General features: G+C 48.6%; 1 protein-coding gene across 3 annotated transcripts in view; it reads right to left on the bottom strand.

Annotated features, from left to right (window-relative positions):
- LOC132384011 (spectrin beta chain, non-erythrocytic 1-like) overlaps positions 1-11,767 on the bottom strand; it is a 444,742-nt gene that overhangs the window by 290,981 nt on the left and 141,994 nt on the right. The gene's annotated exons all lie outside the window — the stretch shown is intronic.

Raw genomic sequence — 11,767 nt, 5'->3', positions numbered from 1 at the left:
CTCTCCATCAGTTTTAACTTTCAAGTTTGTCATGTGCACATAGGAACACAGAGTTTTAACAACCAGCACAGCCGAGAGTGTTGTGGCGGCTGCCCACAAGTGTCGCCACACATACCCACGATGCCTAGCAGAACAGCAGAGAACGCAACGAGCAACCGAACAGCCACAGCAAAAGCGAACCCCATTCCTCTCTCCCAACGGCTCACGGACGCAGTCCTTTAACCCCAGGACCGGCCGAGCAGCAGACCCGGGCCTGCAGGCACCGGGCTTCGTCCCACACGCCACCTCCCCCCACCAGTGGTCTCGCAGGATTTCGCAGACTCAGTTCCGGCCGATAGACCTTGACCTCCGATTCAACCCTCGTGCTTGACCCCAGGCCACACCAATCACAGAACATGAGGCCTCGAACCTCTGGTCCCACTAGTTTGCAAACCTGTTCTGTCACTGGACCTCATTCTACTCGCCCGCATAAAATTCAGGCTCCCGAACCTGCCGACAACTTGCTGATGGGAAGGGGGGGGGGTGCTTTCATTCACTCTGCCCCACCAAAATCCGATCACAGATGATTCACGTCCGTGTCACTGGTTTTCAAATGCGGAGGAAACTTAGCACTCCGGCCTGACCTCTAATTCCTCCACATTCCTGTCCTGTCCCTAAACTCTAATCTGACCCCCTAACTTCAAACTCTGCCCCGCAAATCCACCCTCGCGAACAATTCAAAAGCAGCTAAATCTGAGCTGCCCTTCATCATTATTCATCACAATTCTCCAGGAGATGCAAAGATCAAATCCCAGAAGATGCACTGTTACAGTCCTGAAGAAGGTTCTCGGCCCGAAACGTCAAACGTTTATTTATTTCCACAGATGCTGCCTGACCTACTGAGTTCTTCCAGCATTCTCTTGTGTCACTGAGTTACACAGGTCTCTCTCCGTAACTGTCTGATTTTTTTTGCACAAACTACAATCTACCCTCCGCTCAACTACTGCACCAAGTTTGTTGTTTCCAACAGAGACCCCGAGATGTCAAAGCCAGCAAGCACTAGGACTAACGTTCCCCTCTGAGGTTGCACATGCGTGTGCACACACACATCTTTTGCTACTAGCGCATGACGGAATTTATACTGAGCACAAAAGGTTGGCACCCTCTACCTCACTGGCATTTCAAGTATATTTCACGATCGTAAACAATCCACATTTCCTTTTCTGGTTTCTGATGCAGAGGTGGTTGACAACATGGAGTTTACGATCATTTGCCTGTGAATCTTCGAGCTGGCTTATTTATACTGGGTTTTTTTTGAAGAAATTATTGATCCACTATGTCGAATCCCAAAGAAGTATTCCAAATTCCAAAAATTCTAAAAAAAAGAATTCCAAAGAAGGGTGTGAAGCTGAAAAGAATTGCGAGCTCATTTAAAGTGGAATGGCTTAATGAGACAGTAGAAACTGCTATACCGAAAGCTCACGAGGTCAGGAACGTGCAGCTATGAGAAATATTTATGTACGGTACAGAAACTGGCGTTACCTGTGTGGACTGTCGCGATGCAAAAGCTGCTGGAGAATTTGAAAATGGGAAAAAAATGGAGAGATATTAGCGTCACTTAGCAAGCAATCACATGTGGACGGTGCACAAAAGCTCTGGCAAGAAAATCCTTCATTACCCGCTACAGGCCTGCTAAAGGTTGATTTATACTTGTGCGTCACATCTACACCATAGGCACCGCGTACCCTACACCGTAGGGTGACGTGCACCTCCCCAAAAAGCTCACTCATGCGTCGCGGCGATGCAGACTGCAACAACTGTGATTGGTCTGCTTGGTAGCATTGCATTTCTGGGTGCTTCTTCTCCACCACGTCTGTACACTGGTGCAAAATAGATGAACCGAATCGTCAAATCTACCTACCGACGTGTGAAAATGTTTGAAATGCATTTCCTCGTCCATGTCTCTCACAAAGAAACTCAACGCAGTGGCGTAGAAACCCCATCGCCAACTAGCGTTTTGGCGCACACCAACGCATGCTCACTACGGCGCAGAGCAACGCAGAAGTGAAAATCAGGGTTACGGCGTACCCCGTATGCACAAGTATAAATCAGCCTTAAGTATGGACTGTGAGACCGCAGATGAACGAGAGTGAAAACGATCCGACCCAGAGATAAAAGTTCTTGCCGACAATGTTTTGCTAGCTGCTAAAATGAATACCTCCATTTATAAAATCCAGTGCGCACATGTTGTTGTCATTGGGCAAAAAATTGCACAGCGCAAGATTTTTGGGCACACTGGTCGTTAGAAATTAGCGGGAGCATCGACTCTGACTGAGGCTCGCTTCGTGCCCTTATCACTGCCATCAGATCGCTATCAGCTGTTCTGGCATCGTCACACTAGGCAAAGATCTACCCACGGATTCTCAACTTTGGAATGGCTTGCATGCATGAAACAAGACACCTTTGTGGAGCCTGGAACTGCAGCGAGGAGAAAAAAAGAGCTCAGCAAGCACGTCGTATGTCACAGGAAATGGGTTGATCAGTAACCCGGCTCTGGACTGAACAGCAATTATTAAATGTAACTTTGCTGACCCGGCTTTCCACGATTTCTCTAAACCACATAACTAACCTCCTCCCTCAAGAAGTCGCAATCCACCCAGGACACGCCCTCTTCTCATTTCTATCATCAGGTGGAGGTACAGGCCCCACATTCAACGTTTTAGGAACAACTTTCTCCATAAGATCATAAGACATAGGAGCAGAATTAGGCCATCAGGCCATTGATTTTGCTCCACCATTCAATCGTGGCTGATTCTTTTTTTAAAAAATCTCCTCCTCAACCCCAGTTCCCAGCCTTCTCCCCGTAACCTCTGATGCCATGTCCCATCAAGAACCTATCAATCTCTGCCTTAAATACACCCAGCGACCCGGCCTCCACAGCTGCACGTGGCAACAAATTCCACAAACCCACCACCTCCGGCTAAAGAAATTTCTCCACATCTCCGTTTTGAAAGGGCGCCCCTCTATCCTGAGGCTGTGCCCTCTTGTCCTAGACTCCCCCACCATGAGAAACATGCTTTCCACCCTCTCAACATTCAAAGGGTTTCAATGAGATTCCCCCCTCATCCTTCTAAATTCCAGTGAGTACAGACCCAGAGCCATCAAATGTTCCTTTATGATAACCCTTTCATGCCTGGAATCATCCTTGTGAACCTCCTCTGGACCCTCTCCAAGCCAGAAGATCTTTTCTACGATGAGGGGCCTAAACCTGTTCACAATACTCACCAGTGCCTTACAAAGCCTCAGCATCACATCCCTGCTCTTGTATTGTCCTGTCTGTCAGATTTCTGAACAGCCCAGGACTTCATAAGCACTTCTTCATTACTCCTCTTCTGCACAAATTACTTATTTCTATTGTAACTTATGATAATTTTTTTATATGCCTGCACTGAACTGTTGCCACAAAACAACAATTTGTCCCTCCCCACTAATCTCCCCCCCCCCGCACTTGTCCCTGCAACTGGCCAAAATGTCCCCACCCAATCACCTCCTCCCCCACCACCATTCAGCGAATCTGCTGGGGTTGTCATCTGTGCTCGGTGCCCCCAATGCAGCCTCCTCTACATCGGTGAGACCTGTCGAAAACTGGGGGGGCCTGCTTTGCCGAGTACCTCCAGTGCATCCGTCAAAACAGCAGACCTTCCTGTTGGCCAAACTGGAAAGTTTTCAACTCCCATTCCGACATGTCACTCCATGGCCTCCTCTTGTGCCACAATGGGGTCACTCACAGGGTGGAGCAACACCTTATATTCCATCTGGGTACCCTCCAGCCTGATGGCACAAACATTGATTCTCCTTCTGGTAATTTTTTCCCCCTCTCCCTCCACTCCAGCCTCTTGCCTCTTCTCACCTCCCCCTGGGTCCCCTCCTCCTTCCCTTTCTCCTAAAGTCCACTTTCCTCTCCTATCAGATTCCTTCCTCTCCAGCCCTTTCCCAGACGCCTGGCTCCACCTATCACCTCCTTTACCTTCCCCCCCAACCTTTCTATTCTGGCATCTTCCCCGTTCCTTTCCGATCTTGAAGAAGGGTCCCGGCCCAAACTGTTTATTCACTTCCCTTAATGCTGTCTGGCCTGCTGAGTTCCTCCAGCATTTTATGTGTGTAACTAAAAGCACGTTTCTCTCCCCACTACCCCGTCCCCACAAGGGTTGTTGATTTCCTGATCAGATCCCAGCTAATCAGGCTCCTCCTGATCACTCCTAAACACATCTTCAAAGAAGGTATGTCAATCAGCTGATCAATCCTACTGGTCTGACAAGCTGATCCTTCCCTCAACACAGATACTGCAAGGTCAGCTGAGTACTGCCAGCATTTAATTTTTATTTCGGATTTTTAGTAATTGCATTTCTTGATTTTCAAAGTCCAAACTACACTAATTATCAAAGTCTGTACATATCTTCTAAAGAGTCATCTCCTTGCAGCCAGCCACAAGAGACTCAAAATAACCCATTTTTTTAAAAAAAACAACCAACACCCAAATGTGCAGAGATTGTTAAGCAAAACCACAAACCCTGCCAACGGTAAAAGTTAGCCAGTAGCGCTCAGAACGAAAGTGAGTCCTCAGACGCCTAGCCTGGAGCAGCCAGAACAGAACCCCGCCCAGCCTCAGCTTCAGTCCATCGCAAAGCGGGGTAAAGCGTCGCAGCCCTTGGTCCTTGCGCCCTGCCCTTCCAATCCATCCGGCCTGGCACTTAAATCGTCCAAACTTGGACTTGTTCCTCGCTCTCGGACCCAGGCCACGTCACTTCGATGCGCCCTGGGCTATGTTCCACCTCACACCCAACCTTTCCAAATCCTTCTCACTTTTTCAACCCTTTCTTTCCCAACACTGACTAAAGGTTCTCCGACCTGAAACGTAAATCCTGTTCCTACGGGCGTGGCCTCAACGATGAGCACTGGGAGCACTTCCCGTTTCAACAGTCACGGATTCATGCCTGCCTGCAAGATCCTTCCCTGAAAACCATCAAAAAGGAAAAAAAAGCAATTCCCGGCTGAGGTCAGATCCTTCCCATGAGGTCCAAGGGTCTTTCAGTGACTTGCTGACTGATGTATTGACTTGTGGAACCGTCAGCAGCATTACGCACAGAATGCTGGTGGAAATCAGGTCAGGCAGCGTCTTGGAAGTGAATAAAGAGTTGATGTTTCAGGCCGAGACCCTTCGTCAGAACGAGAAAGAAAGGGGGGTTGGAGTCTATTCTGGTGAGTGTCAATTCCAAGCACAGAGCTTTTCAGATTTTCTCATTCTCAGCAACCTAACCTCGCCGGCTACCTGAGCAATCCGTGCTTCCTGACTTCGGCTGCAAGTTGAGCCAGTTTGTCCCAATGTCCCCTCGTCTCCCAATACAAACACTCCCTGCTTCACCAAACACATAATGCACCCTCCAATCTTCGGACTGTGCTAGCCCAGGGCAGCGGGAAAGCATGGTCACTGAGTGCTTCGAAGACCGAGATTGATTAAGATTTTTCAGGAGTAAGGAAAACAAACAAAAAGTAATGGGAATTGGGGAAGTGCGGGGGGGGGGGGGGGGGAATCGCCAAGAGGGCTACAACCTTGTCGTTGGGTTCGGAGGCTGGCGTGCCTCAATGACCAAGAGAGCTATGTTGACTGGAGTCAGGGGTTTATGCTTTGGCCCTTGGTAGGATCACCCATGCCAAATAGGTCAAAGAGCACAGGCCAGACTAAGCGTGGTCCACCAGTCCTCCAGGTAAAGGGGTTTACCTCAGGGTTAACAACCCTGACTGGTCAAACAACAGTTACGGAAACAACAATGAAGGATCCTTCCGCGTCAGAGTACAATGGTGTTCCTCAGTCCCCACCCGGAACTTAAGACCATTAAGATGTAGGAGCAGAATTAGGCCATTTGGCCCACCAAGCCTGCCCCACCATTTCATCATGGTTGATCCATTTTTCCTCTCAGTCCCCAACCTCCTGCCTTCTCCCTGTACCCCTTCATGCCCTGACCGATCAAGGATCCATCGGCCTCTGCCTCAAATATACCCAATGACTTGGCCTCCACAGCCGCCGTTGGCAATGAATTCCACAGATTCACCACTCTTTGGCTAAAGATCCCTCTCATCTCCATTCTGAAAGGACACCCCTCTAATTCTGAGGCTGTGCCCTCTGGTCCTGGACTCTCCCACCATAGGAAACATCCTCTCCACATCCACTCAATCAAGGCCTTTCACCATTCAACAGGTTTCAATTAGGTCACCCCCCATTCACCCTTATGAATTCTAGTGAACACAGGCCCAGAGCCATCAAACGCTCTTCCTACGACAAGCTGTTCAATCCTGGAATCATTTCCGTGAACCTCCTTTGAGCCCTCTCCAGTGTCAGCACGTCCTTCCTTAAATAAGGTTTCAAAACTACTCATAATATTCCAAGTGAGGACTCATTATGCTTTAACGTTACATCCTTGCATGACTGACAGAAGTGACATCCGAGAGGAAGCTACCAGCACGACGAAGGAAGCCGTGAACACCGCCAGAGAGCGAGGACCTTCACTGCTGCCCGAAACACTAGCGGCGTAACAGGCAGAAGACAGAAAGAGATCACAGGGGAGAAAAATGGAAATTCATTGAACGACAGAGCGGGCTTGCAAGGTTTGTACGGACTAGTCCTGTTCCTATATTGTTCAAGCAATGTCAGCACAGGAGGCTACTTCATTTCTTCAAATATTTCCTGTTGACAGGCAGACACGGGAAGACTCTGATCTTATTACTTCATCCCCTCCCAATTCGCTTTCATGCTTTTTCTCCCCTCTTCCAAGGGCTCAGCTGCTTCCTGCGTACACACTGTGATTAATTTGACCTCAATGGCCTCTGCGGTAAGGGATTTCATATGTAAATCCACAGTATAAACAAAATACTTCCAACACTTCTAGAAACAATTCAACAAGTGCAAATATTTTTTCAAAGTATTCTCAGTCAATCCCTTTCTAATTTTTCAACCATTCTCTGATCTACTGTGTGCAAATTGTTTTTTTTTAAGACCATATTCTCTTTACATATTTACTTCCTCCTGTAACGCTTTGAGCTCTGCACTTGCCGATGTTAAGACCAGGTTCTTTCTTCTGCCACTCCCCACTTCCAAGCCGAGCAGGGCAACTCACCCGCGTCCTTGGCCACTATTTATGCTTTCACTGATATCACAAAAGCAGGTCCTTCAGGCCAACCAACATTCCTACCTGAGCGAGTCTCGCTTACCTGCCTTTGGCCCATGTCCCTCAAAACTGGGGGTCCCCAAACCTCTTTTTTTAAAAAAAAACCTAGGGACCAATGCCATTGAGCAAGGGGTCCGTGCACCCCGGGTTGGGAACCTCCGCTCTAAATCTGCTCTGTCCACGTACCTGTCCCGAGTACCTCACAAGTGTTGCTAATGTACCTGCCTCAATCATTTTTGTTCCAGCAACTTGTCATCCCATTCCCACTCTGACGTGTCAGGCAGAGGAGCAACACCTTTTTTTCCCTGTCTGGGAAGCCTCCAACTTGATCGATTTCTCCTCCTGGTTAAAAAAAAACACTTCCCCCCTTCCCCTTTTTCTATTCCCCACTCTGGCCTCTCAGCTCTCCTGCCCATCACTTCCCCCTGGAGCCCTTCCTCCTACGGCCCACTCTCCTCCCCATCAGATACTTCCCACCCACCTGGCTTCAGCCATCACCTTTGAGATATCCGCCTTGCCTTCCCCCCGCCCCCCTTTTCATTCTGGCACCCTCCCCCGTCCTTTCCAGTCTTGCCCAAAACATCAACACACACAAAATGCTGGTGGAACACAGCAGGCCGGGCAGCATCTATAGGGAGAAGCGCTGTCGACGTTTCGGGCCGAGACCCTTCGTCAGGACCAACTGAAAGAAATTCAAGCAACACATATAAAATGCTGGTGGAACACAGCAGGCCAGGCAGCATCTACAGGGAGAAGCGCTGTCGACGTTTCGGGCCGAGACCCTTCGTCAGGACCAACTGAAAGAAATTCAAGCAACACATATAAAATGCTGGTGGAACACAGCAGGCCAGGCAGCATCTACAGGGAGAAGCGCTGTCGACGTTTCGGGCCGAGACCCTTCGTCAGGACTAACTGAAAGAAATTCAAGCAACACATATAAAATGCTGGCGGAACACAGCAGGCCAGGCAGCATCTACAGGGAGAAGCGCTGTCGACGTTTCGGGCCAAGACCCTTCGTCAGGACTAACTGAAAGAAATTCAAGCAACACATATAAAATGCTGGTGGAACACAGCAGGCCAGGCAGCATCTATAAGGAGAAGCACTGTCGATGTTTCAGACCGAGACCCTTCGTCAGGACAACGCCCAAAACATCGGCTGTTTATTCATTTCCGCAGATGCTGCCTGACCTGCTGAGTTCCTCCGGCATTTTGTTTGTGTGGCATCGCACAATGCTGTTCGCGGCAGCTTGCTGAGCGCAAAAGACTGCCATCTTACATACCTTAAACTCCTGCAAGACTTCACCGGCTGTAAAGCACTTCAGGAGTACCGGCAAGCAAAGTGAAACAGAAATTGAGGTGGCATAGGAATTGTCTTTACAAAAAGGAAATTTTGTTTTCGTACTTACCCTTGATTGAAAAAGTTATGCGCTCAGCCAGCTCCCACTAACAGTAGTGTGATCACAATAAATACGTTGCTATTGAAATGGTCTTGGGCCACTGGACTGAATGACCCTGCTCTTCCTTGAAATACTGACATGGAGTGTTTGAAACCACTTTGGAGTCAGACTTGGTTGCGGGTCAGAGGAACGGAGTCCAAAGACACTCACCCCTCAGGTTTACGAATCGGTGAGACTGTAGTTCGGGGTCCTGTCATTGGTGAGTCTGAAGGTTGAGGATGAGTGTTCAGTGACCGGCAGATCCTGAGGAATCAGAAGGTTGAACCAGAAGTCGACAAATCTCTGCAAGTCCACCGGGCAAGTGGAAACCCAATGTCCAGGCCCGCTGGGCAACTCGAAGCCCAGCGTCCAGGCCCGCTGGAGGCCAAAGAGGTGAGCCTAGGGTTAGAGGATTGTGGATGGGTGGGAAAGAGAGACAGAAGGGGTTTGTCTTTCTGTTGTTGATTTGCTCTCCAGTGAACATTGTAGACATGCTATGTTGGCACCAGAATGCATGGTGACACTTGCGGGCACACTCTCATGGGTTTTGGTCGCTCGTGCAAGTCTATACTTTGATAAAATCAACGGATCCTCAGTGCAGAAAGGACCTTGACTTCTTCTCCCCTTCCCACCCGCCCACCCGCCTGGTTATTATGACACTTTCTCCTCTTCCTTCCCAGTTCTGATAAAGAGTCTCGCCCCAAAACGTCGCCTGGTTTCTCTTCTCCAGGGAGGCTGCCTGGCCTGCTGAGTTCCTCCAGAGTTCTGTGTGTGTGCGCTGCTTCCGATTTCCAGCATCTGCAGACTTTGATTGGAGTCAAGGTTTCAACCAAGAACCCTCTCAGAATCAGGCCTGCGAAACGGCCTGCACCCAAACTTGTTCAGACTGACTGTTGATTACAGTTTAATTTTAGCCACATTACGCATCTGCTGCCGATTTAGCTGTCTCCCACCCAATCTGGAGCCTCATAGCTTCAGGTAAAACTCTGGCACAGTCTGTTCTCTTCATCCATTTAAGGAAAATGTCAAAGGTCAGCAGATAGCTAACTCGAATGATGACACAAGCTGCAGCAGGGAATGATGAAACTGTATCTTACTGCAGTGTCACAGGATGAGGGATTACAAGCCAATTAGACAATGAAGCCATTCAAGTGATATCCTGAACCAACAGGCTCCTGTCCCAAATATTAACAGGATCTGAGCTGGTGTCTGCTTTGTGCATGCGGTCCGGATGTGGAAGCAGATTCTGAAACCAGCATACTCATTCTGCAATAGTCTCTCTCTGGCAATTAAAACCAACGCCCAAATAATCAGTGAACTGAAAAATGGGCACCTGACCTGCAATTCAGCCGTGGGGGTTGAAGATCAGGAACTCAAAAGTCTGCAAGTGTTCAGTAGGTCAATTGTGGGGTGGGTGAAATCCAGAGTTGGAGGTCCAAGATCCCAGGGACCAGGACTGGAGGTTCGGAGGTGGCCTGTCCTGGAGATGGAGGCCTGTCCGGGGGGGGTGAGTGTGTGGGATGGGAAAGGGTGAATACGCGAAGGTCTGCAGGCAAGATGCTGGAGGAACTCAGGCAGCATCTATGGAAATGAATAGACAGTTGATGTCTAGGGCCAAGACCCTTCATCAGTACTCAATGGACTTTAGATTAGCAAAGGGGGTAGGAGGGGGAGGAGAGGGGTAAGGGGAAGAGGGAGGGGGACGGGGAGGGGGAGGAGGAGGGTAAAGAGAGTGGAGAGAAAAAGACAAAGGAGTCAACCTTTCAGGCTGAGAACATTCCAAGAGTTCAACTGGCCTGAAACATTAACTCTGTGGCTCTGGCCTCAGATCTGAGAAAGTTTTCTGCTTTTAGTTTAGTTTTCCAGATTCTGTGGGGTTTTGTTCTCCACTAGCAACATCTTAACCGCGCAATTTATGTAAGCTCAATCCCACAGGTGATGAATGCCCCTTATGCCTTCTTAACCACAGAGTCAACCTGCGCAGCAGCTTTGAGTGTCCTATGGACTCGGACCCCAAGATCCCTCTGATCCTCCGCACTGCCAAGAGTCTTGCCATTAATACTATATTCTGTCATCATATTAGACCTAACAAAATGAACCAGTTCACACTTATCTGGGTTGAACTCCATCTGCCACTTCTCAGCCCAGTTTTGCATCCTATCAATGTCCCGTTGTAACCTCTGACAGCCCTTCACACTGTCCACATTATCCCCAACCATTGTGTCATCAGCAAATTTACTAACCTATCCTTCCAATTCCTCATCCAGGTCATTTATAAAAATCATGAAGAGAAGGGTACCAGAACAGATCCCTGAGGTTCTCCACTGGTCACTGACCTCCGTGCAGAATATGACCCGTCTACAACCACTCTTTGCCTTCCGTGGGCATGCCAATTCTGGATCCATAAAGCAATGTCCCCTTGGATCCCATGCCTCTTTACTTTCTCAATAAGCCTTGCATGGGGTACCTTATCAAATGCCTTGCTGAAATCCATATACACTACATCTACTGCTCTACCTTCATCAATGTGTTTAGTCGCATCCACAAAAAATTCAATCAGGCTCGTAAGGCACAACCTGCCTTTGACAAAGACATGCTGACTATTCCTAATCATATTATGCCTCTCCAAATGTTCATAAATCGTGCCTCTCAGGATCTTTTCCATCAGCTTACCAACCACTGAAGTAAGACTCACTGGTCTATAATTTCTTGGGCTATCTCTACATCCTTTCTTGAATAAAGGAACAACATCTGCAACCCTCCAATCCTCTGGAACCTCTCCCATCCCCATTGAAGACTGAAAGATCATCGGCAGAGGCTCAGCAATCTCCCTCGCCTCCCACTGTAGCCTGAGGTACATCTCATCCGGTTTTGGATTCTGATCCAACTTGATGCTTTCCAAGAGCTCCAGCACATCCTCTTTCTTAATGACTACATGCTCAAGCTTTGCAATCCACTGTAAGGCATCCCTACAATTGCCAAGATCCTTCTCCATAGTGAATACTGAAGCAAAGTATTCATAAGGAATCTCTGCTCTCTCCTCCAGTTCCATACATACTTTTCCACTGTCACACTTGATTGGTCCTATTCTCTCATGTCTTATCCTCGTGCTCTTCACATACTTGTAGA

Source organism: Hypanus sabinus, chromosome 31 (genome assembly GCF_030144855.1).
Source record: "Hypanus sabinus isolate sHypSab1 chromosome 31, sHypSab1.hap1, whole genome shotgun sequence".
In the NCBI taxonomy this organism is placed as follows: Eukaryota; Metazoa; Chordata; class Chondrichthyes; order Myliobatiformes; family Dasyatidae; genus Hypanus; species Hypanus sabinus.
This window is presented reverse-complemented; position numbering and strand designations above follow the sequence as displayed.